The sequence below is a fragment of the Buteo buteo genome, chromosome Z (assembly GCF_964188355.1).
Source record: "Buteo buteo chromosome Z, bButBut1.hap1.1, whole genome shotgun sequence".
Taxonomy (NCBI): domain Eukaryota; kingdom Metazoa; phylum Chordata; class Aves; order Accipitriformes; family Accipitridae; genus Buteo; species Buteo buteo.
This window is the reverse complement of record NC_134204.1, coordinates 79,472,352-79,500,261: the sequence shown is the minus strand read 5'-3', so window position 1 is coordinate 79,500,261 and position 27,910 is coordinate 79,472,352.

Sequence of the window (27,910 nt, the reverse complement as noted above, 5' to 3'; positions counted from 1 at the left end):
TTGCTTACGCGACAGAGAGTCCACCACAGGACCAAAGGCCTCTCATTAGCTTTCAGTGACGGGATAATTTCCAAGAGCTCTGTCCATGGGAACTTTGCGTAACCTGCTAGTAAAAAACACACCTGCTGACCTGCTGTCCAAGGAGCTCTGCCCCTTGCTCCCCGTTCTCATCTGTAGAGACATGCCCAAGCCATCAAAAGGTGAAAATGAAAGGATTTATGAACGTCTGTTAGCAACCTGACATGGTAGCCATGCTCTTCATTAAATGACTATGAAAATGGCATGCCACTGTGCAACCCTGTCTTTCCCGCATCCTCTGCCCTTCCAAAGCAGGACCACCACTACTTCTGTTTTTTCATAAACCCTCGGCAATCAGCAGTGTGGAAATAACAACACTCATTTGCCAGCTTAGTGGACCCTCTGCCAGTTCAAAGACCGCTCTGTGCTTTCTAAGGTTTAATGAACTCGGCCTGATGGAAGCTCATTCCTCCAAACTATTCTGAGAGGAGCATTTAAAAAGAAAACCTGCCCTCGGGCTGACTATCGGCAGCCATGCCTCCACCCCCTGCCTGCAGCTCACACCTGAGACAAACCTCAGGCCTGAAGCCAGCTGCCTCTGCTAGACTAGTGCTAAAGCAAAGTGTAAGGAGTGGGGTCGAGCTGAGACCCCAAGTCAAACCTTCAGCTAATGCGGTAAGACAGCCATAGCCTGAAATGCTGTTGTTTCCTCCAGCACAGGCTGAGAGTACTACAGTAAGGCTATGTAAGTCTCACCCGCTCTTGGCTGATAATATTAATCTCCTTTAAGAGACTGAGTCACTGAGAGATGTAAGGCAGTGGTGAACACTGAAGCAACTTGTTTGACTAGATCGAAGGAGAGGACAAAGATCCCTTTGCCTCCTGCTGTAGCCTTGCCACAGGACTCCCCTTTACCCGCTCGGCCAGTAACGGCTAAAATACTTAGAACTACCTTCACAGGCAATTTTCTCAACCTGCAGCCAAGCAAAGGCTTTTGCCCTCTCCACACATTCTTTGCCAAGAAGCAAAAGCATTTCAGCTTTTATAAAAACACAGACCTGAGGGTAGAAAGTAACTGCGTACAACCTGCCCCACATGTTTCCCATTGTTTCCTGTTTGTTCTCCTTCTCTCTTTCACGGGCCATTTTCTTCCAGAGCTCTCTCCTTCGCAGCACATTACTCTTCTGATTAATCCTCAAACTCCTGCTCACCACAGATAACTCACGGGCAGGCAGCATCCACCACTGCTGTCCTCAGAAGGATGCTTGCGTGACTGCTAAGGGCTTTGGAAAGCCCCCTTGTCAGAACATCAGAATCAACTTTTCCCTTCAGCTCTACTCCAATTTCTTTTTTTTTTTTCTTCCAAGGTCAAAATACTGCATAGAAGTGTCATCCAAAAATGAAAGGAAAAAAAAAGGTAACTAGATGACTGACTTCATTATCTGTGGCTAGATTTCTCTTTTGCAGTGCATGTCTGTTTGTATTACGATATAATTTTCCCTGCTATCATATGCAATATGTGCCTTCCAACTTTTTTTTTTTACCACGTCAAAAAAGGAAATCTAGAGCTGCTTTCTCTGCCTGGTCTGTTCATCTGCCCCTGCCCTACTTATTGCTCATACATCTAATCTGGCATAAGGCGACACACATCCCTGCCACAGGCATTCACATTTTTACATTACTGCAGCCTGGCAGTTTATTTTTCACTTAGGTGTGGCCTTCCTCAACAGGCAAGCGAATGGAGGAAATCTACTAACTTCATTACTCATCTCATCTCATGAGTCTCAATTTGTCATCATTTGCTGTGTCGATTTCGGACATCTCACTTCTTGTATCAGGTAGATAAATATTGTCCTCGGAAGTATTCTGCTGCTGAATCTTTTTTATTCTGAGTAATCTCTTTGAAACAGCCTCACGTTTGTTACCAAGACCTCCACATGCCTCCCAGCACTCAGAAGTGGAGGCACCAATGTAACTGATGGTGAATTCTGTGACTTGGCACGTGGTCCTGTAATTTGCTACTACCTTTTACTTTCTCAAGGAACACGGATTTCTGTCTATAGACTGCTAGATGCTGGGGGATAGAGTCTGCAGGGAGCTCAGGGAAGCTACCAAAGGAAAACTTCCACAATAGCTCCCTACTTAAAATTGTCATCATATCCTGGGATCGGTGCAGACCTCTTGATACCATTTTATCCAATTAAATCTTCGAGAGAAAGGTACGAGGTGAATTTCAAAGGGAACATTTTTATTTGGTGGAGTTGGCAGCATAAGGAAACTGTTTTGCAAAAGAAGTGGGCAAATGCAGTTTTATAGAAAGTAGTGAATAAATACTTGGTTTTGCTCTTAGAAACCTTTGCTCAGTGGTACTTGCAGGCAGGATTCACCTCTGCCGGTGTCTGCCTGGGGGCTGGGAATTGTAAAAACAACAGCCCTTTACAATGCAAAGGAAGCAGCTGAGAGAACAAATACAGAACACTTAATGATAATGTCCTGGCACACTGTCCCTTGTGTCCTATTCAGACACCTAGATCAAAGCCTTATGCAAATGCTCAAAGGCACGCTGCCAGGTAAAAGCAACCTCTTAACAGCTCTGGATGGAAAAGCAGCTCCATTCCCACACTTCCATCATCCCAAAGACACTGGGTTTCTAATCTCTTTTAAGTTCTTGAACAAAAATACTTGTTTTACCAAGCCCATGTTAAAAAAAAACAACAAAACACCCCGCCCCCCCCAACTTTTCCCCCCTTTTTTGTTACAACTGCATTAATCTCATTCATATACGCTGCAACATTGATATAAATTCCAAGATGACTTTGAGGGTAATGAAAACAGATCAAAAACTTATTTATCACAATTTCTCTGTCTCTACGGCTCCACTGAAAATGCAAAGATTAATTTTCTAGCTGAAGTTTTGGACTGGGACTCACAAGACATAGTGCTTGCTACATATTTGGGTTACTCTGGATGCATCACCTTGGTTCTGTACACTATGTTCTGCTTCCGCTCCAACTTCCTTCGACATTCCTTCCTTCTTCTACCCCTTACCAAACCCTGTGAGTTTGAGCCCAGGAGAGCATAGGAAACGAATCCCACAGTCTCTGCTCCTCAGCACCACTCGGCTAAGCAGAATGATGGAAAATACCACTGAATCAATATTCTGGAGAGTAAAGACTATGGGTTTGGGATCTGAAAAATCAGTTCTTGTAACTATTTCTACAACCCTTTTTAGTGTACTGTTAGATTATTCCAAAATTACTTCTTGGGAAGCGAATACTATTCAATGTAAGTAAGGGAGTGAGACAGCAGGAGCAACGAGGTATGGGGAATTCAGATCCAATAGTTTTAAACGGGAGCCTGTACTGCTTTGGAATTTCTGCAAGGCTACCCGTGTAATAAAATTACAGCTACAAAAGTCTTAAAAATATGGAGAACACTAATAGTACAAAATGAACTTCACGTAAGTGGAGTCAGTTCACACAGGTCTTTCTTTAAGGCAAGTCATCAATACCTTGTTTTTAATCCGATTGAAAAGGGAGATAACACCTGGGTTATGCCTACTTACTGGCGACACACAGGTTTTCCGTGCGTGCAAGGAGTTCACGTGGTTGTAAGTGCAGCTTGCACAGACCGACACAAGCACCAAACCAACGTAATTCAACGCATCCCATGGCCGCTCTGATGAGACAATATGAAAAGCTAGAGGACATGTCCAAGCCAAAAGTGGCATCTGGATTAGGTATCTGGAGAGGAAGGGAGCTCTCTGCAAACATATCAGAATCCCTCTAAAATAACATGGGGCAGAACACCATAAAAATAATAGAAGAAAACCCCACCATTTCAGAAAGCAGGAAAGAAAGATGGGGGGATAACTGTATACAGGAGAGAGTCACAAGCAATCCAGCTTAAAACCTGCTGCAAGCACAACCTACCCGTCCCATCACCGGTGTAAAGCAATGAATGGTGTGACTTCATTTAAACACACGTTAAACAGAAAATCATAGTTTTCAAATGTGCCCAGCACCCCAAGTATCATTACCATTCACGGGAATAGTTGGATGGTGAGTACAACTCAAAGACTGGCAAATTTTGTCCAGTGATTCGGCTGAAAAGCGAGGAGAAGAAAGCAGCAGACACTGGCTTCTGGTCCTGTTAAGTCAATGAGACCACACCGTCTTGCTCACTTTTCAGATGCAAGTAAATCTGGTAGATGCTTTATTCCTTAACAGGATGACAGAGAATGGAAACCAAAGAAATAAAACCCCAAACAGATGTTCAAAGTATTCAGAAGGGGAAATGGGAATTTATAAAAGAACGCCGTTTTATTACAAGTGCTCTGTTATTACCGTCATTTAAGTATGCTAGTGCAAAAATGTACTTATTAAAGAAAAAGACTGTAAAAAAAAAATAAAAAAACAACCCTTCCAGACAGATCTGTTTAAGAAAGTTGTTGAAGTAATTCTCAGTAGCACAAACAAAACAACTGGGAATGGTGCTGCAGCTTTAGCATACCAAAAAAAGAGTACGAAAAGTCCACATGTGAACCTGTGGGAAAAAATAAGGAAGAGAAATGGAACCAAAAATTACTCCTGAAATTCTATATGTGCTTTTTTAAATTTAATGCTGGGGACCTGTGGACACCTCTGTGTATGCTTAGCTTTGTCCAAGAGAGCGGCTACGTTGTAAAACCACCTACTACAGGTGCAGTCCTCCACTGCTGAAGTACCGGGAATTTTGCCTTTGATTTGAGCAGACATTGTAAGCTGAAGCTGGATCTCTTCATGACCCATCCCACCTTCAAGCTCTACAGGCACAAAATGACCCTCACCACAGGATGATGGCCTCGGGTGTTTACCACGAAGAGGTAGCCACACTGCAGGACTCTGAGGAGAGGAAAGAAATCCCATGGAAAAAGATGGTAATGCCATATTGATGTTTCTCCAATTCTTCACTTGTGGAACAGGTTTCTGGAAGACCAGAAGCCTGCGTCTGCTTCCCAAGCAGCGTCCGGCCCCAGCTCAGGGTCTCCTTGCTGTGTCCCAGCTGGCCCCTGCTGCAACACACATCGTCCCTCTGGGACTGGCACATATGAATGAATGGCAGGTGAAGAAAGCTGGAAGCAGGACAGAGGTGCAGTGCTTCAGGGAAACAACTCTCCAGCCAAGGCAGAGAGCAGCCACCTTTCTTTGGTCTGTCCACGTGGAGGCAACCAAGGCTCCGGACCATTTGCTTCCAGATTATTGCTGTCTTCTTGAATAAAAGCTCCATTTCAAACCTTCTACTGTTATTCCTTAGTTTTGAAAAAAGCTAAAGAACTGTTTCTGGAGGATTAGCAGTATGTTATTCTCTCTGTAGAAAGAATTAAGTCTGTACACCCACAGGATGTCTATGCAAACAACTCAAGGAAAAGATTCATAAAGGGGAAAAGTCTCAGGCTAAATTTGTAAAGGTGCTTAAATGCCGCAACTAATTCTCCTCGATCGTTACTAGCAGATCACAGAAGATAATAAAATATAGCTTAAGTTATATTTCAACGGCAGTGTAACCGGAACATCCTTTTTGCCTGGAATTCATCGACTTGATCATAAACTGAGAGACACCTTGGAAGTAAGACTTGAGATGGCAATAGTTAAAATAGTATCATCTCCTGAAGAACCTGCGAGAAATACACTCTCCGTCTGATGAACTGGGGCTTCAGGGCAAGCTGTGGCAGACAATGTGGAAGTTTCAAAGCTGTTTATAAGAGGCTTCAGCTCTTATTCACAGAAGAATACTTCTTTAAAAAAAGATGGATTTGAAAAGGATTATTGCATCTGCAAAGTTACGCCAAGCTTTGAAAAACAGTTAATGCCTGGCTCTAACATCCCGCTTGCTGCATTTCCAAACTGTGGCACGTGTGTCACACCAGCCACCTCCAGCTAGCACAGGGAGAGATACTGGTGCTCCTTTTAGGGATACTCGTAACCCATGCTTGACACCTGTGGCATCTGAAACCTTGCCATGGGTACCACATTAAAAAAAAAGTCTGAAAATCTTCATTTTACCACACAGCAACATTTTGGCCTACCATCTTCCCCAAACCTGGATTTAACCTCCTCCAAAATTTGCACTGCTTTCCTGCATTTTCTGCGCTCGTGACAACTTGCTCCTATCCCAGACCAGGCAGAAAAACCCAACAGAGACACGGTACCAGTATCGTGAGCTAACGGCATGCTAGTCAGACCAAGAACACTCAGATAACAGATTTCCCTGAACGGTATCAGAGCTCTGGCACACCACGTGCCGCTGCCTCCGCTCCCTTCCTCCCCACGCACTGGCCTCTGCTCTGGTCCATGCACCCTGCTATCGCGTCTCCGCTATGCAGTACTCGCTACGGTCGCTTCAGCTTTCCCACGCGGGCCAAAGCCAAGTGCACAGAGTAATTAGGTTAAGGACAGCACCAGTGTATGAGTCTAGAGTCGTCTGCCACAAAAACTCTGAACTGATATGCCACCATATGTCATAGCCTCCCGTTACATGTTTGGCCATTCCCAGTGTTTTCCTCCAATTTCTTTGTCCTTTACCTTCCAATTTCTTTGCTCTTAGAAAAACACGTTTTGCAGCATAGCCACAGCTGTCCACTGTGTTTTCCTTTATTTGATCCGTATCATCACACGGGAGATTAACACTGACTTCTGAGCTCTCCTTTCCTTTGTGAAGACCCACGGTAAGAACACCGCTGTCTGTCCACGGAAAAGTGCTCCAAAACGACACATCCTCTGCAATGCTCTGAAATAGTTAGATTCAGTCAGAGCATCTGTGATCGCCAAAGGACACTGCAGTATAGAAAATTGCCTTATAGGTAATAAGGAAATAATAGAACAGTCTGCTAAAAGAACAGAAATAAATGCTAATGAGAAGAAGAGAGCAGCCTTTATCAGTAAGACACAACGAGAAGCTTGTGTGCAGAGAAGCAAAAGATTATCGAGCCTGTTGAGAGCAAAAGAACATGTAACCAGCTAACGAGCACAAAGAACTAGGAAACAAATGAAGAGCTCAAGAAAATGCTACATTGTCATTTGGGGACATTTTAGCTTTGATTTAATTCCCTTTCATCTTTGGTTGTTTTTTTTTTTCCCCAAACCAGTGAATTCCTGTTCCCATATAAAGACTCTGGGCTTAACGGACTGAAATATCTGATCTTCCTGCTAGCATGAAAGCAAAATCCAGTTTAAGGCTGGAGGGACAGCCAATAGAGAATCAATCTCTATTGATTCCTTTCCATGAAAAAAGAGGACAGTATTCTTTGAAAGATGGCAGACAGCATAGTATTTTAGAAACAATCCAGTATACCTATCATGAATGGAATCAGCAAACCTGTTTAGGTTTTTTTTTTCCACTGAAGGGGATTAATTTGCAACATCCACATCAACGACTGCTCCCTTATCGCGTTAACAGATCTTTATTTGAAATCTTAATTAGGCAGTCAGATTCCCTTTTCTATTTTTCACAGAGAGACAGCGTTCCACATAACACAAAATAAAATCCACTCCTGGAAGAAGGGTATTTTCTTTATCATCTAGCTGACAGTTATTACCCTGCAGGCTGCTAGCCCAAGGAAAATGTTCATCTCCCGACCATGCAATTCAATTTAAACACGTCTTCTCATTTTTTGAGACTATGCCTGAGAAACAATTTTCATGTTCATTAGAAGCATTCCAGAAGTAGCTGGAAAAATAAGGCTTTTAAGAGCTTCATAGAACGAGATACTCCTAGCAGTTCAGAAGCTTCCCTTTCCAAAACGTATGAGATTCCAAATAATCTTACTTTCTTAACCAGCGCAGCAACTCTTCCCCCTAAGCTGGTACCTTTTCCTATCACTTTGCCCATTTTGAGCTCCTGAGGAGTATTCCTTGACCTACAGGGCATGACCAGAGAGCACTAAAAAAACCCTCATCCCTAGATTTCAATGGAAAGTTTCCATCAACAGGTTATTTCTGTTCTGGAGCCTTCCTGAACTACCCAGCAGGAACCACAGAATGAAATGTGTGCTAGGCTGATGCAAAGCTCATTGTCTTTTCATCAGAATTAAGTTCCTTATCACCTTTTCCAGGTTTTGTCCTTCCTTTCCTGTGCCATCCGTACCGAGCTGAAAACCACTGATGACCGTGTCAGGAATGTCTTTCAAGTCAGGAGCCAGCTTATTAACCTCTGTTACAGATTTACTTATTATCTTAGTTAGATTAGATTTACTAAGGAATACGGTTGGCACTTCTAACCCTGCATCCTACTGAAAGTTAAGATTCCAACTTGGTGCCATCATTGAAAAGAATCATGCTGTACTTCCGTGTTGAATGGCACAGCAATCCAGCTCCGAGATGAACGCGGTATACCTCTGGCTACTCAAAGCTCATGTTCAATTCTGCGCAATTCTGTGCGCAAATCATACGTACTCCCTCACCATGTTCATTACTCTGTGACTTTCCACGCTCACAGCCTTTTCTGTCTGGGCGCATCTCTTGAACTTTACAGCTCCCTGAATAGAAATACTTCCAAAAATGTCTGGCTTAGAGGAAGAACGTGTAATACAACTTTTCCACAGAAGATAATCGCAGAAACGCTGCTTTAGGACAAGCAAAAGGAGTGTGTCCCTCAGTTTAGTATCAAACTGATAAATTCCAGACTAACCAACTTTCCATTTACCACAGATCTGGGGGGAAAACACGTCACTGCAGAAGGGAAAGAGCTATTGAACCCCCTGTCAAAGTGCAGCCTCAGGAAGGGAACAGAGGTCACATCTTTACGGGTGAAATTCTCACCTCCCTAAATCCCACAGAGTTTTGCTGAGTCAGGTTTTACCCCACAACTCTGCAAAACTCCCCAGCGACATCTATGCCACGGATAACAGATCCCTTGAGGACCTTTGCTGAAAAGTGCCCTCACTCAGAAGTGAGTGGCAGGCAGCTAACTTCCTCCCACCTTGCTTTCCGTCCTTTCTTCGGGCGACTTCTCTGCCCAAGTGGCCACCTGTGCACCCACCCTAGCAAGCAAAGAGCCCTTCTCCTTCTCAAGGCAAAGTTTCTCTTTGACATGCAGTCTGGTACGCAGACCCCGGCAAGAGCTTGCTCAGCATCCGTTAACCAGGTTACCGATAACACCAAAGCCGTATTATATGCGAAAGGTTCGGTAAAATAACCTGATGCTGGTTGAGAGAAACGCTCTGAACTTTCTCTTAGACACTTACACCTTAGTAGTTAATAACAGATTACATGTGTGCCATATTAAGTACGCTCCTTTTCTTCCTTTTGTTTTTTTTTTTTTTTTTTTCAGGTAAATCCGAATGTCGTGCTTTAAGCCCAGCCGGTACCAAAGCTCCACGAAGCCGCTCGCTCGCTCCTCCCTCCCCCCCCCCCCATCTCGCCTCAGGGATGAGGAGAAAACACAAAGAAACGCTCCTGGCTCGAGACGAGGGCAGGCAGGGACCACTCCCCGCTGAGGGTCACGGGCAGAAGACAGGCTCAACCTGGGGGAGAAACACGATCCGCTCGCCTTACTACCAGTCAGATCAAAAGAAGGCTCCTGAGAAGTAAAACCAAACCTGGGGACACCTTCCCCCCACCCCTCCCTCCTTCCCGCCTCAACCCCACTCCCGCTTCTCTCTACCTCCTCCCGCCGGCGGCGCAGGGCAACGGCGGTTGACAGGCTGACAGGCGGCTCGCCAGCCGTTGTCTCTGCCGCTCCTTCCTCCTCCTCCTCGCTCTGCTCTTCCCCTGCTCCAGCGTGGGGTTCTTCCCACAGGACACAGTTCTCCCTCAGCTTCTGCGGCACAGAAGAGTCCTTTCCGCGGGCCGCAGTTCCTCACAAACTTCCCTGGCGGGGGTCCTTGCCGCCGACCCATCTTCAGTCCCAGGCTTCCCTCTGGAGCCGCCGCCATCTTGGGGGCATCCGTCCCCCTGCGCCGGCTTTCCTCTGGAGCCGCCGCCATCTTGGGGGCATCCGTCCCTCTCTCCCCGGGCTGCGGGCGGGCATCTGCTGCCCCGCTCCCCTCCGTGGGCTGGGGGGGGACAGCCTGCCGCCTCACCACGGGCTGCGGGGGCATCCACCTCCTCCGGCGCACCTCCTCCCCTCCCCTCCTTCCTCGCTGACCGTGCTGCCTGCACAGGGCTTTCTCTCACATCCCGCTCTCCTCCCCCGCTGCAGGTTCCCCTTCTTCAACCTGTTCTCCCAGAGGGCTCCCGCCATCGCTGACGGGCTCGGCCTTGGCCAGCGGCGGGCCCGACTCGGAGCCGGGGAGGCTTCTGGCAGCTTCTCTCAGGAGCCGGCCCTGCGGCCCCCTCCCCCGCTACCGAAAGCCCGCCAAACCCCAGACACCTCATTTCCAAAAAAAAGGAAGGTGTGCTTCCCTTCGGTTAGGCGTATTCACACAAAGAACAGAAGGAATTTTCTACCCACAAGATACTACAGTCTAAAAAAAGCCGGAGGGGTGGGGTGGGGTGGGGGGGCTGTTAAAAATAAAACCCCAAATTAAAATAGATATATATAAAAAAGGATTTCAGTATTCATTTTTGGTATAAAAATTAAGGGCTGTGCTGGTTCGGGTTTGGTTTGGTTTGGGGGTGGGCTTTTTTTCGCTTTTCAGAACTATAACTCACATAGTTGAATCCTGCCCTAACTTCAGTTAAACCTTTTAAACCTCTGAGTTGTTCTGTGGTTGTTGTCATACAAATTGCTACGTCGCACTTCAAAAGTCACTGATTTTTCTCCCATATAGCAGATAAAAAGTGGTTTACAATTCTTTGTGTTGAAAATTGCAATATAAAGATATTTCTTAACTCCGTGGTTTCTGTTTGGTGAAAGAAATCCATTTTGATTGCAGTGTGACTAATTCTAATGCTCCTTGGGTGAAACAAAAAGGAAAGTCCATGCCTCACAACCAGATTTGATTGCTTGACTATTACAGCCAAGACGCTCAACATAAGGCTATTCTTGAAGGCATTTTTTAAGGTTCCTACTAAAAGCAATAGCAACAACAAAACAAAAATAACACACGTAGAAGAGAACAAAGGGGTTTCAGTTAATTCCATTTTCTGTATTGGTTGTGCAATATCATAATTTAAAAATCCTAACCTTAAATCAGGATTTTATTAGATAACATTTTCTTTGTTACAAAACCTGTAATCACCCATGCTAAGAACATCGTGTCCTCAAAACGGATGTTGCCAAAGCAGATACCTTTACACACCTGACCATCTGCACGTGTAGCTGTGAACTCCAAAATCCGGATGAACTCATACGTTTTACCTGTTGCACAGTTAAAATTATTACATGCTTTCATCGGCTGTACAATATATTTTCCATTGTCTCATAGTGACTTTTTAAATTTTCTTTAAGAACATCCTGCCATCTAATACACGCTTAGAAATTAAGCCTTCCATGAGTAGCAAGAGATTGATGTTCGCCATATACAAGACTCAGGGACTAGAATTTGTACAGATCCTACGCATCAGTTAGCGTAAATTCCAAGAGCGCAGCCCATAAAAACATTCATGAAGAAATTTACATGTATTGTAACAATTGTTGACACCTCTCTGGAAAGACTTTCTTTTCTCTTCTTTTCTTTTCTTTTCTCTTCTTTTCTTTTTTCTTTTCTTTTCTTTTCTTTTTTCTTTTCTTTTCTTTTTTCTTTTCTTTTCAAATCACATGCAACACATTTCAATGCAGATATTATGTTGTTCACCTCCACTACCCCAAACTGTGTAAATTTAGGTGCATGCCTGATTTAGCTCTACATTCTAGCAATTGTTTTCAGTGATACCTCCCTACCCTGTTCTTCAGAGCCAGTGGATAAAACTTGATTTCGTCCTCAAGCTGGATAGCTCAAGACACGCTCGCAAGAAAACGTACCTGTATCCACTATTTTCAACTTACTAAACTGCAGCACTGTCACTCGTTAAATCTCATGCTTGCTTGCTTTCACCTCCACAAAACCCCAGACAAGAAGTTGCAGAAAAAACAGTAGAAACGCCTTCATGTGAACGAACCATAGGGTAAGGGCTGAAGTGCATGGAAAGCATACAGACCACCACGGCATGCAAGGGGAAAAGAGGAAGCAGCTCCTCCTGCTCCTCCTAAGTCTTGTTTACGCACAAAAGATGCTGCAACTGAACCAGTATTACATTTGGGCTGCCAAAGACCATATACACTATACCACACCACCACTAATACTGTATTTATATTCCAGTCACTGCGTTCACACTGCTAAAACCGCATCCTCCTCCTTTGTTTCGGCTGTGTAAAATCTGCAAGTGACCCGTGTGTAAATTTAATTGTTCACGCAGACCTTAAAGTAAACAAACATCAGGACACACAGGCTACCCTGAAAAAGCCAGCAGACACGAATTTTCACTCTGGAAGAGGGAAGTTGCATGTTGAATGGGAAGCCTATAACCATGAGACGTGTAGAGAAAAGTAGGACTGAGCCGCCTCTTCTAGTCTTGGAGGCACTGAATGGAAGGAGTTGGCAGCTCCTACAGGATGCTGTGGCTACTAAAATTCTATGCACTGAAAAAGGACTGGGGAAAATCTCTGGGAGGAAAAATCCTTAGGGCACTGCTAGCTGAAAAAAAGTCTCTCTTGCTCTGGGACAACCTGAACAGCAGGTCCCCAGGTTCTCTCCCCCAGGAGAGTATTCAGGGGAAGACTATCATACTCCCTCAGACTTACCATTTTTCCCAGGTGTGAGGTATTGGTCATGGTCAGCGATAGGCCCGTGAGCTCACCTACCTTTGACATGACCCTGTTCAGCTGCCGCTTTTTCCCTGCAAAGCCACAGCGCACAGGCAACTTCCAGCAGCTCCAGGTTCTAACAAGGCGTTTGTAAAGAGACTGCTTCCCTCCACCTCCCTCAGAGTTTACTTTCTGGATGTACAAACAATAATTGGCAGCGTTGAAGAAGAGCTTAAGGCTAAACACTACCATACAGAACCAGATGGCATTGGGACTGTATGCTATTTTCCAGCTTTCTGTTCTCCCTGAGACGAGTTACACGGCTTGCTACGTACACTATGATTAAACCTATCTTTGCATACATTTCCTCAAACTAACTTAAAATCACAAAGAGGGTTAAAAGCAATTGGTTACGTACAAGCACCGCACCGCACCTAAGTGGCAGAAAGAAAAAGCAGAGCTTCCCTTCATATGACTACTTTTCTCCTTCATGAAGTTCTTCCCTCCTCTCTACCATTACTCACTGCCCGAATGCTTCTGCTACCCAGAGGTGAACCTTTGGTTCAGGACTTTCACATTTGCAGTCATTCAGTCTCTCCACAGACACGCAGTGTTTCTTCTTGCAAGAGTCAAATTAAGGCCGCAGAAGGGGTGGAAATTTGCTCATAGGCAGGTCTTTATGGTACTCTCAGCAACTGATGATACAACTGATATCCTCATGATAGAACTGATACACTATACCACAGGGTATCTCACTGTGAATGAATTGAGGCACTTTAGCAATGAATGTAACTGATACCAAGTTTCAAGTGAAGCTTTGGAAAAAGACTTACAATTGTATTTGGCAACATCCTAAACCAGCATGCCACAGTAAGGCAGCATAACCTTGGTTTCCTACAAGAAATGTGCACTAGGAATGGTAAATTCCCTCTGCTCTGAAGTGATCTAAGGATACCACTTGCATATATTAGCACGCATTAAAAACCTTCTCAGCCCTGAGAATGCAACAGGCCCTTATACCAAGACTTAAGATTTCAAATGGCATGGGAAAGATTTCTCTACACACCATCCATTAACTGGTACTTTTGCTTTGAATGTTCTCATGACAAAAAAAAAAAAAAAAAAAAGGAAAGTCAAACTATTAAAAACATGCTGTATTTTCCTACAGAACTTCCATGGTCTGTACATTTTTTGGCCCCTGAGAAAACGGATGGGAATCTCCCCAACCAAACTCCACGGTGAAGAAGTGTGTACAGTTGATGGGAGTTTGTCTAGACAGATATTTTCTCCTAAACAGGCTTTTGTGCAAGCTCAGCTTCCCTGAGAATTCCCAACAAGGTTTTGATGCGAAATTACTTACCCACGCGTTTGGAAACAACTGACGTTTCCCAGGCCTCTCTTTCCAGTTCTTTGATTGCTCACTTTGTTGGCCACCGAGAGCCATATAAATCAACTGCAGGGCTGGTACAATTGTACTGAGAACAGAAGGGCATAAGTCAATATCGTATGTAAGGTAGCCGATGTGCCTGTTGGGCAGGCCAAAGACAGTTCACATGAAATCCATCTTTCGCTTGTGAAACTTGGGTCCTGCGAGGGCATCTGAAAGGGCCAGAGAGGGTCAGCTAAGGGCTGTACCTAGGGTTAGCAACACAGGCCTGGAAAAGTCTCCCCCTTCCTTGCTCAGGGCAAGACACACACTATGGGAGGGAAGAGCACCAGCAGCACGCAAGGAGAGGGGAATCTCACCCTTCCAGGTCCCGCAGGAGCTGCACCCTGTACTGTCCAAAAGAACCCCCAGATTCCAAGCAAGCGCTCAGCTTGGTGGCATCTGCAGACTTGCTGAGGGTGCACTCAGTCCCACTAGCTATGTCAGTAAGGAAGATGCCCAGTAGTAGTCGTCCCTGTATAGACCCTTGAGCAACATGGGTCTGGCTTAGTTGCACATGCTGCTGCTCGTGCTCTTTTACCCTGCCAGATCAGGGCTTTCTTCTTCATGCTGTAGTTTACCTCGCCCAAAAGGGGCTTTTTCACTTCCAAAAGTTTCTCTCTTTCCTAAAGGAATAAACTCTCTACCAAGACGGCCACTGGACAGTTCCTGAGGGTCAGCCAAGGGCTCAGCTAAGGAGTGTCTTCAAGGAGGCACATTTCTCCATCCATGCGAGTATAGCTCTTCAGGGAGCACCAAGCCCACCGTTTCCTTTGGCCAGCGTGACTCTGCTCCGAGAGAGTGCTGTGACCAGCCACGGAGCTCTGCTTATCCCTTACAAAGCGGTGTCGGGATGCAGAGAAGCTGTGCTCTGCAGCCCCCGTGCCCCGCGCCCTGGCAAGGATGCCGCTCTTCCAGTCGCGTGGCCTGTCGCCACTGGCTGGCAGGACCAGTCCCCACGGCCCCTTTGCCCAAAAACCCCTCCGACCTGTCCCCTTGGCCGCAGAGAAAGGCAGTGCAGGGAGCAGCACGGTCACTCCGGCTGGGCACAGGCGCCAGCAGCCTTTATTTGGCACGTTCCCCTTTGCAAAGGCCCTCCTCCTCGCCCCTGCCACCCACCGCTGACGGCTCTCCCGCTGACACGGGTGGCCGCCGTGGGGGCCATGGCCCCTGCCGCTGGACTCTGCGGGGTTGCTCGCCGCTTCTGGGCTCCTCCCTTTTCTCTTCCCTTTCTCCCTTTTCGCCTCCTTTTCGGGCTTTTTCAGAACCTCTTCCATTTCTGTGGCTGCAGCAGGATTTCCTGTGGGAGCAGGATTTCCCATGCCAACATGGCCCTGGGGCTCTGGGGACCCTTGGCCGATGGAGGGGCGTGGGGGGCCAGGAAACGCACTGGGAGAAGGGGCGGAAAGCAGCACCCAGAGACCCCCAGTGCCAGGGAAACAGGCATTTATTTCCTTTTCCATGAGGACACCGTTGCTGGGGCCCTGCTAGTGCCGCCGGCGAGGCGGCCTCTTGCAGGGCCGGGGAGAGTCCTGGGGGCTGGGCGCCCTCCTCTTTGCGGGGCGCCGGCGCCCCCGGGGCGAGCGGTCCCTGCCCCGGCCGGGAGCGGAGGGACCTGCCGCCGCCTCCTGCCCCGGCTCCTCCTGGGGCTGCTCCTGCTCTGCCCCTGACGGGCTGCTGGAGGAGCTCGGGTGAGGGGTGGGAGTCCCCTCCCGGGAGCCGCTGCAGCTGGGGCTGGCGGAGCTGGAGCTGGTGGAGCTGGAGCTGGCCGCAGGGCTGTTGTCCTCCTCCCCGGCAGCATGGGAGCGCAGCAGCCTCTGGGCCTCTTCGCTGCACTGACGCACAACGGTATTGATGGTGCCGTGGACCAGAGATGCTGTATGTTCCTCAAGGACAGGCTGCAGCATCCGGACCATGACCTCCGCATTTGGACCGTGGATGCATAGAGCGTACAGGATGCTGCTCTCTGCACTCTTTGCCTCCCACCACCGGCCCCCAAATATTGCCTCCAGCTCCTGGCGCAGCCAGGGCAGCACGGGATCGAGGAGATGCTGCTGCCTTTGGAAAAGTTCTGCCCAGACCTCAGGCAGGAGGCCACCCACGGCCTCTGGCCCCGCAGCCCCCTGCTCAGCTGGGGACGGTATCCCCTGCGGAGACGATGGAGGGGATGGCGCAGGGTGATGGGGGCTGTTTTCGGGCAGGGGGCCGGGAGCGCTGCCTGCCTGGCTGCTGGCATCTGGCGACTCTTCGGTGTGTGCGGCGACAAACTCCAGATAGTTGCCTTCTCCCAGCACAGAAAACCTGATGCTCTCTACTGGTCTTCTGCAGAGCGGGCAGTCTAGTTTCACCTCTGTCCAACGCAGGAGGCAGCCCAGGCAGAACTGGTGGCGACAGGGCATCGCGTAAGAGACGTCGTCTCGAGCATCGCGGCAGATGGGGCAGCTCCACTCCGTCTCCGTGGCCATGTTTGCGCTCTGCAGTGGCTTCTAGAGAGCTGAGGATGAGGAGCTGCTCCCCCTCGCTGGCACGGGCACTGCCAAAGGGTGTCACGCGCTGCAAAAGGGAGAGAGGCCATGGTCGCTCGCTGTCCCGGGGAGGGGAGGAGAGGGGAGAGGAGCAGAGGGGAGGTAGGAACGCCCAGGCCCCTCGAGAAGGACACCCTCCTGGCTCCCCGAGCCCCGTCGCCCGCCCCACGGCCACCCCGGGGGGACGCTTCCCCGCACAGCTCACCTCCGCTGCTGCAAGCTTGCCCCGCGGTGCCCGGCCGCCTGAACCTGGCAGGGCCGGGGAAACACAGGGGATGGCTCCGGGATGGGCAGCGAGAGCTGCCGACGGCAGCCCCCGAAGCACCACCCGGCACCAGGAGAAGCCTCGCTCGACCCTCCGGACCTCGCAGGCACGCTCGGCAGGAGTCCAGGCACGAGCCAGACTGGCCCAGGCTCTGCCGGCGCCCGAAGATAAGCAGCGAGGGACGTGAGGTCACAGTCCATCGCTCGCTGACGTCAACAGTGCACCGCCAGGTGATGTCACCCTCCACCCCACGGTGATGTCACAATGGACCGTCCACCCTCTCAAAGACAGTTTTGGAATAAAGTACAGGAAGAATTGCATGGCTTTGAGGGCCAGGGGAGTAGAAAATGCACTGAGTAGACCAACCTGTAGAATAATTCATAGAAAAATTTCTGCTCTAAGTTGAGGAATCTAAACTTAGAAATGGCAGCAGAGGACAGAACAAAGTGATCAATTACAAAACGTCTCCGAGACATCAATATAATGCCTACTGTGAAAAAACTGTTTGTATCTTAGGAAAAAAACCAGCAATTAACAAATCAGACTTTGAGAGTCAAAATAGTTTGGTACCCTATTCAGAGTTTCTTTTCAGAAGTCCAAGGATTTTTCCACATGGATTTGTTTTCCTTTTGTAATGGGACTTTATCGTGTCAAAAAACCAAGAAAATGAAAGAAAGGAAAAGAAAGGAAAAGAGAAGAAAAGAAAAGAAAAGAGAAGAAAAGAAAAGAAAAGAAAAGAAAAGAAAAGAAAAGAAAAAAGAAAAGACAAGAAAAGAAAAGAAAAAAGAAAAGACAAGAAAAGAGAAGAAAAGAAAAGAAAAGAAAAGAAAAGAAAAGAAAAGAAAAGAAAAAAGAAAAGACAAGAAAAGAAAACAAAACAAAAAAAGAAAAGAAAAACAAAAGAAAAGGAAAAAACAGAAAAGAAAAAGCTAAATATATGCCAACTAGAATGTCAAAATATGAGGCATTTAAACAGTTTCTCCTTCACTCTTTCCAGAAACACAAGGAGTGGTTTGATGAACAAAATCCTTTGCTGTGTGAAGTAGTTAGGAAGTGTCTCTCTGTCTCACGTGGAAGGCAATAGTTTGCTATTTTATACTGTTTACTACAGCCTCCCTACAAAACATGTGGTTAGCTGTCACATGTGACAAAATTTGTCTGAAGCTGCCTTTCAGCAGCAGCACTGTTAAATGCAAAATCAGTTTTCTACGTAAACGGCATACGACTACACGACGGCTACGTCAGTACCCTTTCTTTCCAAGCTGTGTAGTTGTGTCCCAACTAACTAGAATGAAGAGTGGCAATTCTGCTAGGTGTTTCTTTGGAAGTAAATTACCAAGACTCATCAAGTCCACGGAAAATGTTTAAGGCCCCAATCCTTTCCACCTTGCATTTGTTCAGTGAACGGAAACAAGGCCTTCTCTTGTGAGGAAGCCGTGAGGAAACAGGTCATATTGCCCAATCAGTCAATCAGCCAATAGAGAACCAATAATCTCTATTAGGATTCCCTATAGGTTTCATTTGTTAGATGAAAAAAACAGAAGCCACTTCCAAACACTAACGCATTTGATACTACAAATTTCACAAAAGCAGGGGTGGGATTAATATTTTGCCTGCAATACAAAGTGATGCCTTAACTCTTCATCCTAAAAGCAGCCAGTAAGGATAAAGACGGTGGAATTCAAACCGAGATGTAAGTGATCTTAAAAAGTGTTTCCTCTGTTGTATTTTTAACTCAGAAACAAAAGAATATATTTAAATTTCTCAATTTCCCTGTTGTTCACTGAAGGTACTGTGCTTGGAGAGAGCTCCACAATGTACACGTTGCAACGGACTAGAGCAGAACAGAACAGAACAGAGTAGGATAGAGTAGAACAGAACAGAACGGAACACACCAGACCAGAACGGAACCATTCCAGTTGGAATGGGACCTAGAACAATCATCTAGTCCGGCTGCCTGACCACTTCAGGGCTGACCAGGTTAAAGCATGTTCTGAGGGGCATTGTCCAAATGCCTCTTCAACAGTGACAGGCAGGAAGCATCGACCACCTCTCTAGGAAGGCTGTTGCAGTGTTTGACCCCCCTCTCTAGTAAAGAAAGGCCTCCATCACGGGTGTGAGTGCAGAATACATGCAGATAATCACCCAGTCGCTTTGTATTTGCAAAATAAGCTTCCTTTCCAAACGTTTCAAGGGGGCAGGGGCGGAGGGGGGGAAGTGTGTTAAGAATCAGCACTTCCACAGTGAAGAGAGACTCCGGCAAGCAAAAATTCCGTCTTGTCTAAACTTGAACTTTGGACAGGTACATCCTTAGTCTGATGTCTGGGAAACAATGAAATTCGGTCCAGGTTTACATCTGCAACACAGACATATACGCAAAGTAAAACAGAGATTCATCTGCATAGAAGTAGAAGTTTTGAATGGATAATGAATAACGGAGCTGGAGACAGTCCATCCGTATCGAGCAAAAGAGTATTTTGATTACGGCCTTTGGAGACAAAGGCAGCCTTGCAATGAAGTCACCCAAGAGTAAAGCTGATGCCCTGAAAAAATAGACTGAGAGTACATCAGTGCAGTACCACGACTGTCGTGGTACTCCAGCAAGTTGCACAGCCGATGGCGTTTTCTTTGGCCAGCGTGGACCTGGCGCTCTGCTTATCCCTTACAAAGCGGTGTCGGGATGCAGAGAAGCTGTGCTCTGCAGCCCCCGTGCCCCACACCCTGGCAAGGACGCCGCTCTTCCAGTCGCGTGGCCTGTCGCCACTGGCTGGCAGGACCAGTCCCGCCCGCCCCCCTCCCCAAAAACCCCTCCGACCAGGGGGCTGCAGGGCCCCTCCCGTCCCCTTGGACGCAGAGAAAGGCAGCGCAGGGAGCAGCACGGTCACTCCGGCTGGGCACAGGCGCCAGCAGCCTTTATTTGGCACGTTCCCCTTTGCAGAGGCCCTGCCACCCGCCGCTGACGGCTCTCCCGCTGACACGGGTGGCCGCCGTGAGGGCCAAGGCCCCTGCCGCTGGACTCTGCGGGGCCGCTCTCAGCTTCGTGGCGTGGCTGGCAGTCCCTGGGCCTTCCCACGGCGCTCCAACAGCCTCGTCTTCTCCCCCTTGCTAAAGGACACAGAAGAAAGGGCCTCAGCTCTGCGGCCGGGCAGAAGGGCCCGCAACGCCCCAAAGCCTGCCTCAGGCCAGCGGTTCTGGGAGGTGCTGCCGAGGCCAGCCCGCGGCTCTGCGTGGCGTCTCGTGGGCCCTCGTGCCCCAACCCATCTGCGGCGAGGAGAGCGCAGATCGGCCGGGGCTGAAGCCGGGCAGGGCCGAGAGCCGGGACCGAGTGGGCATCGCAGCTGAGGGCCGGGTGCCCGGGAGTCACCGCGCGGGGAGGGCGAGCACAGGCTGCCTGCTTTGGGAAGGCAGAGCCCAGCCAGCTGAGCCAGCCTTCCGTCTTCAGCCCGGACGCCTCCAGCGGTGGGAGCCGCCCGAGGCTTTCCCCGGCCTCTGCAGGAGCCGGCACACACTTACACTGCCCACGCTCTCCCCGGGAGGTGCAGCTCTGCCGGCCCCTCTGACGCTCTCTGCCTCGCGGCGCTTTGGCATCTCTCCTTCTCCTGCAGCCCCTCCTTCAGCTTCTCGGCATAGGCCTTTCTCAGGAGGTGGGGAGGGCGGTAGGGATCCTCAAAGACGTGGCGGCAGGGGCTCTGCGAAGGCAGAAGAGACTCTCCTAAAGCCCCGCCACCACCCGCTGGGGCTGCTCCCAAGGCTTCAGCCCAGGCGCGTGACTTGCACAGCCTTGGCTTAGTCTTCCGGGCGGTGGTGCTGAGCCCTCGTGGGGAGGTATGGGCACGCAACAGAGCGCCCGTGCCACAGCCGACCGCACGCTTCGGCCTGGGGCCGTAGGGACAGCTCCTCTTGCAGGGCAACGTGCAGGGCAGCGGGCAGACAGAAGGCCCCTGCCTGGCCAGCTGGCCACAGCACTGCTGCCGTGCCCGTGCCGGGAGACCTTCCCTGCTCCCCTCCCGGGGAGCGGGGAGGGGAAATGCCCTTTTCCTGGGGGCTGGGAAGTGCATGCCATACCTGGCCTCGCTCCGTGTTCCGCCCCGCTCTGCTGGCATGGTATTGGCGCCACACGTCCGCTTCCACCTCTTGGCGCTTGGATGCCATCAGCAGCCGGAGCCGTTTCTCTGCCCTCTCGGTGCGCAGCGAGCCCGTTCCCTGGAGGCCAGGCACACACCACACAGGCGGCGTTAGTCTCCTCGGGCTTGGGCAGGGCGGGAGGGCTGGGACGGTGGGCAGCTCTTGCCGCCTCTTCTGCCCTGGCCCAGAGCCCGAGACGTGACGCAGGGCTGGCAAATCCCTAGGGCATACCGTTCCCGAGGGCTGCGGAACGCACGCAGGGAGCTGCAACCGCGGCTGAGCTGGAGGTCTGGGCTGCTTCAGCTCCTCCTGGGACTTCTCCTGGATTACTGGCAGGACTCTGAAGAGGCACGGCAGGCTGAGCTTGTGGGAGCCCAGTCTGAGCCGCTTGCTCCGGGACGGGCTCGCAGCCTGCCGCCCGGCTCCGGCACCGCCAGGCGGTTCCGCAGGAGGACCGCGTGTCCGGCAGGACAACGCCTCCGGGGCCTTTCGGCATCGGCGCAGGCAGCCCCCCGGCCGAGGGAAACACCTCCCTCGCGCTACGACGAGGGCACGGCGTGCCCCCGCGCCCCCAGCCACACCGCTCCTCCGCGAGGCTCACCTGGCCTGGCCAGCTTCCTTGGCTTTCGCCCGCTCGCCTTCCTTGGCTTTCGCCTGCTCGCATTCCTTCGCCCGCTGCCTGGCTAGAGAAACCCTCCGCTGAGCCAGGAACACCGGGTCCAGCACGCTCACTGCAAGTGGGAGGCAAGAGGACAGCACAACAGCGTCTTTGGGACCCTGCGGGCCCCACAGGAGCGCCCACAGCCCCGGGCCAGCACTCGGCTGGGACTTTACCTCTGCGGGCACCCCCGCCCCACGGCGCCGGCTCTCTCCTGGGCTTCAGAGAAATCGCAGGGGCCGACGGTTGGTGGGGGGTCTCCAGCGCAAGCCTGGAAAACAGGAAGGCACCAGCTGGGCAAAAGGGCACCACGCTCCCTTGGGGGCTGGCGCTCATCAGCTGCTGGCAGGCACCTGTGGGAGCCACCGCCAAGTCCCTGGAGGACGCGGCTCTCTGTGGCACCGGAGGGGCCCCACCGTCTCCAGCAGCCTCTGCCGGTGCTTCCCTTGCCTTCCCGCCAGAAAGCTGGTGATCGCCGCACGCGCCCTCCTTGCTGCCCCCGCAGACCCTCCCGCCTCTCACTCTCTCCGGGCACATCGAGAGCGCACTGGCCGCTTCGTCTGCACTCTCCAAGCCGGGGAGGAGCGAGCAGCTCACCTTGGCAGCGTGATGACCTCGTCTCGACTGAGCCGGCTAAAATCGTTTTTGCCCGCGAAGGCCACGGTACGCATCATCTTGGAGTCCTGCGAGGGGACAGGGACATATCAGCAGACGCCCAGGACACGTGCTGGTTGCTCACAAAGGTGGCCAGCCGCCTCGCTGCTCAGAGACACAACGGCTGCCTCTCAGGAAGCCTCGCACCACCTTCTCCCTTGATGTCATCAGCCCCTCCCTCGAAGGGGCCGAGGCGCTACCGAGACTTGGCCTAGCTCATCGAGAGCGTGTCTAGGCCGGGTGGCGAGGCAGGTGACGGCAGCCAACAGAAAGCAGCTGGAGAGAGCCTTGACAGCATTGCCACACAGCCCCGAGGAGGAGCCCCGCAGAAACGACAAGCTCACCCCGAGAAGAGCTGCCGCCATGTTGCCCGTGCCATCCAGCTCCAGCAGGCAGTCATCCACGAAGGTCATGCTGACCACTTTTCTTCGCACGGCAAGGATGCCAATGCCCTTGAAGGAGAACTCCACCTCCTTCTCGTCTCGGAGGGCGCCAGCGAAGAAGAGCAGGGTCTCGTGTATGCACCGCTCCACGATTTCCCGGCGGAAGTGGATCTCGGCGGCAATCTGCTCAAAGTCCAGCTGAACGAGCGGCGTCTCGTCTAGGAAACAAGCGCAAAGCAACCAAGTCGCTCCCACTGCAGTTCGGCTGACCCCGAGACTAGGTGCCATCGGCGCCCAGCCCTCGGGCAACGCTCTGCTGGAGAGCGCTCCCCCGCACCTTCGGCCACGTCTCCAGAGTGGACCTGGTGGACAGGAGAAGGCAAAGAGCAGCTCTGCCTCCTGCTGCGAGCAACCAGCTGGAGCGGAGGGTGAGCTGGGGAGATGAGGCTGGCTCCCCGGGGAGGGGCAGGCTGCTGGGTTGCCGTACGCGTGCCCGCGCTCAGCGCTCTCCAGGTCGGAAGAGCCTTTGCTCGGCCATGTCACAGAGGTGTCGGCAGCAAGCCGAACGCAAGGGCTGTGCAGGGGAAGCACCCGTCTTCTTACCAGGAATTTTGGTCTTTGCACACTTGAGCCCGTAGAATGTCTTCAGGAACCTGCACGGCCGGAACACGGGTCTCTCAACGGGCAAAGCCTTGTCCTCTCCCACCGTGGCACGCGCTGGGACAAGTGCAAATGTCCCAATGCCGATGTCCACCGCCTGAAAACGCAAGCAAGGAGGAGGAGCATTGGCAGGGTTGCGCAGAGGCGGCAAGGCTGCCAGACGACTCACGCGGGCGGCCCTGGGGATGGTACGTCGTGCCCTGCTCCGGAGGCCCGGAGGGGCAGGATGGGCCACGGCCAGGAGGCAAGGCTCACCCTCTTCTGCAAGAGCTGTCTCCGGATGAACCTAGATGCGCCAGCCCAGACTTTGCAGATTTCTGGAAAGCAAAGGAAAGGACGCCGTGCTCTGAGTCAGCAACGGACAACCATCCAGCACTCCCCTGCCCCCGGAGGCGACAGCGGAGTGCGCTCAAGCCGCCCCTCGCCCTGAGCAAACACTCGCAGCGCCGGGGCTGCCCAGCTGCGTTCTTGACCACCCCCGGCCTCTGAGAAGCCCGCCCTGTGCCCCGCAGAGGCCTGGGGGCAAAACCCAGGCATCAGTAGTGTTTTGGGGAAGGGGATCCCGCCCTCCGACATCGGCAGCGGCTAGAGGCCTGGGCTACCAAAGCCACCCTCGAGCCCCAAGGCACCATCAGGCAGGGGTCTCCTTGCAGCCGCCGGTCCCCTCCAGAAGACCCCCGCTACAGCCCCAGCCCCAGCCCCAGCCTCAGGGTTTCCACAGCTCATCTCCACTTCAACTTGGCTCCCACGGCGCTCCTGCAAGGGGGCCTCACCGCTGGTGGTGAGCTCCTTGAGGGTTGGCAGATCCTCGGGCCCCAAGGGCTTGAAGAGCAGGTACTTCACCATCTTTGCCCCCCTGCACTGCGGCAGCTGGGCAAGAGGCGTTTGTCCTGCTCCAAAACCCCTCTGCTCCTCTCCTCCTCCTCTTCCTCTCCTTCCTCCTCGACACTTCGCCAAGCGGCGTCTCCAACGCTCTCCCACGGCCTCCCCTCGCCTCCTCCTGGCAGCAGGGCAGCTCCTGCGGAGCACAGCCCTGGCGAGAGCAGCCCTGGCGCTGCCCAGGCCTCGCCGGGGAGTGTGGACAGAGGCACCGTGGGGAGCGGGAGCTGCCGCTCTGAGGCGGGTGTCCCACTGTGACACCGTGCCGTGTCACAACGGGCTGCGGGGACCCGCCGCAGCAGCCACCTCCGTGTCACGCAGAGGTGGACCCACCCACCTTTGGCCCCAGCGTGGGCAGGGCAGCCCCACTGGGCACCTCAGGCTGCTGCGCTGACACTCCCGCCTGCGTATCTCAACTCAGCCCCGCTCGGCTGGCCACGCAGAAACTCTCGGAAGCCGGGAAGGAACGGGCGTCAATGCCGAAGGGGCTTTGCGCCCTCAGAACAGGGCTGGAGAGTGCTGTGGAAGGCGCCAAAGCTGAGCTACGGGAGCACGCGGGCCGCCCCTGAATGAGACCTAAACAGCATCTGGCAGTCCTGGGGTCAGGTTCTGAGGCTATGGTAGCACAGGAGTGGATGTAAATTACAGAGGCTGTTGTTATATTCTGGAGGGCTTTGAGGGCGTGGTTTAGCTGCTTCGAAGGAGTCGTTCGTGGTAAAGCAGAACTCCTAGCTTTCTCAATGCTCTCGCTTAACTTTGACCTATTCTCTGATCGGAGACGTAAGACGATTCGGAACGCCCCGGAGCCAGTTTGGGCCGGGAAAAGGAGACGAGGTAACAACTAGCCTAAAAACCAGGGAAGAGAAAGAACCTGCCTGGAGACGAGGAGAAGGGATTCTGCTTTGGGGAACCTAGGGTCGAGCCTGAGGGAAGAAGCAGCACCCGAGGGTGAGCGTGTGTGTGCGAGGAGTCGAAAGGGGCACCCGTCGGTGCGCTGGAGGGGCCCGCTGCAAAGGGACTCCGGTCCTAGCCGGTAAAGTCTCGGGTGGTGCGCGTGCGACTCCTTGATTGCTGTGTGAACGCTGGGGCGGCAGCTTCTCCCTTAACAAGAGGTCCACCCCAGGCCCCAGGGGCAAGCCACCCGAAGCTGTGGTTCACAGGACAACACGCAGCCCCTCTTATCCGCCAGGGGCCACTGGGAGGGACCTCTCTCACCACACCAGGATCCGCAAAGGAGGACCGCAACAGCACATGGCGCGTGGCCTGCTGCAAAGACACGATGTGCCCGGCAAACGCATCCTCTCGCGCACGCTCGCCGTCCTGGAAGGCTTCGCTAAACGCTCCGCCCCGCCCCCAGGGACCCCACTGTCCCCTGGGGACCCTCAGCACAGCTCCAGGAGCAAGAAGTAGTACTTTTTATTAGACCATACCTCTTAGTCCGCCATGCATTATCCATTCTTGTAGGCCCTTGGTGTTCTTATTTTAGTGTGAGCTATATGTTTCTCTAGTCTGACCTCTTGGAAGAAAAGCTCCTCATCTTTTTTTCTCTGAAAAAGAAAGAAAAACAGTAAGGAGTAGGAAAGGGAGGAAAAGGGGAAAGCGAAGGGAAAATCTTTGTATCTTTTACAAGATAATAGAATCAAAATCAATTCTGAAATTAGCAGAGCTATGGCTCTTCAGGGAAATTTGGCTAAAATTACCTGTAAGTTTCACGGGGACATGGCTTAGCTCGTGTTCTGAATGTACTGCAAACTGATCAGCACAGAGTGCTGCACGTATACCATGAGATCTTTCCGCTATCTATATTTTCCACTTATCTATGCCACTGTACCTTTCTTTCTGCTCTATTACCTCCCTGATGGACAGATCCTGATCCCTCCCGATCCTGATGGTGGTGCAAATCCTAATGCATTTCTTTTTATTCAGAGGAAACCCTCCAGACCTACACTTCTGTGACTGGATGCAGAATTTGGTTTTGTCATATACGCCTTTTTGGAGGTGGAGGCCACCATGCTTAAAAAAGCTGGAGGAGAAGAATTCCTGAGTCTAGTCCAAGGTTATACTGCCAGTCAGAATATTACCGTGAACATTTTGCGGCCTATTGATTGTCCCGTTACACAGATCGCAGAGCTCTTACAAGTGATACATCGGATACTTTTGCTTATCTGGCTACGAGGGTCCTTTATTCTTCTCATCACTCTACGTGTTCCAAGGATTTTTTTTTTTCCTGTGAGATGGCATATAGCAGAATAAAACATAACTACAGTCAGCAAGGCAGGATCCTGAGGTCACTGATACATATCACCTAACTGGATAGGGTGGGCTGAGATCTTGTGAGATAGACCTAAAACTTCTCTCCGATCCAATACTGGTAAATTCAGTTCAACACACTTCAAACTAGTGATGGTAAACCAACGGACAGAAATCCAGAATAAGGACTGCCCTGCAAAAGGTAGCCTTTGATGAATGGCTGAAGAAGCAGTAGTAGTTTTGTCTAGAGGGAGAACAGCCAGAGATACAAGTCTTCCAATATGCAGAAGACAGCTTCTGATGAGAAAGAAACAAACTTCCTTGAGGAGGATAGCTTACTGGAAAAGAAATTAGGAACTCAAACTGGAATAAGGGGGAGGTCTAGGAAAGAAATAAAGGAGAAACATAAGCTGTAATTACCTAGAGAGTCTGCTTGGATTGCTCTTTCCGGAGGAAAGTGAGGAGTCTCACTGGATGACGTCTCAAAACGTCCTCCAGCCTTCTTTTTCACAGCTGCAGTTTGTGAAGGTGCTATCCTTCTCTCTAGAATCAGAATCACAGCTAGTTACAAGCGCCTTCCATAAGGCTCAGTAAGAAGCAGCCTGGGGCTTTTTGCTGCAGAAACTTGGGAGTTCCCCTTACCAACAAAAAGTGGTCAACAAAAACTTCTGTCCCATCTCACTGTTTCACTGCAGGCCAAAAAGAGTTAATAAAGAAACAGACAAGCCTATAGATCTTCCATTCTATAGCACTTGGCATCTCATTTGGCTCTGCAAGTCAACCCATTTGGAGAAGATGCACCTCCTTCTTCATCTATTTCACACCCTAAAGGCCCCAAAGGCCAGCTAAATGGACCAATGGTTTGAAGCAGTAAAACAAACCCGTTCTATAAATCCACTAGGAGACCCAGGCTCTACAGGCATAAAACCAAACACAAAGACCTCAATCTTTCCGCATAAAAAAACCTGTTCATCTAACCCCACTGAGAAGAGGATGCAATAAGCTGATGAGGTGTTAGTAGACCACAGGGCTGTGTGAGCTCACTGTTCTGGCATTACACCAAGCTAGCTGGGAGCCCACAGGTGCAGGACTCCACGGAGAGCTTGCTGGAGATCATACGTATCGTATACACTGCTCAGGAGAGGTCATTAACTGGAGCATGCTGCCAACCAGGTCAGCTACCTGGCCTTTGGGTCCTGTTCCTCCTCACTTCCCATGCAGATGGAAATACATCCAGGATGGGGGACAGGGAAAGTGAGGAACAGCTGACCACGCCAGACATATTTGGAATGTCTGCATCCTATTTCTAGCAAAGGGAGCAGAACATCATCTCCTGGGAGAGCCTGACAGAGTAACACGATT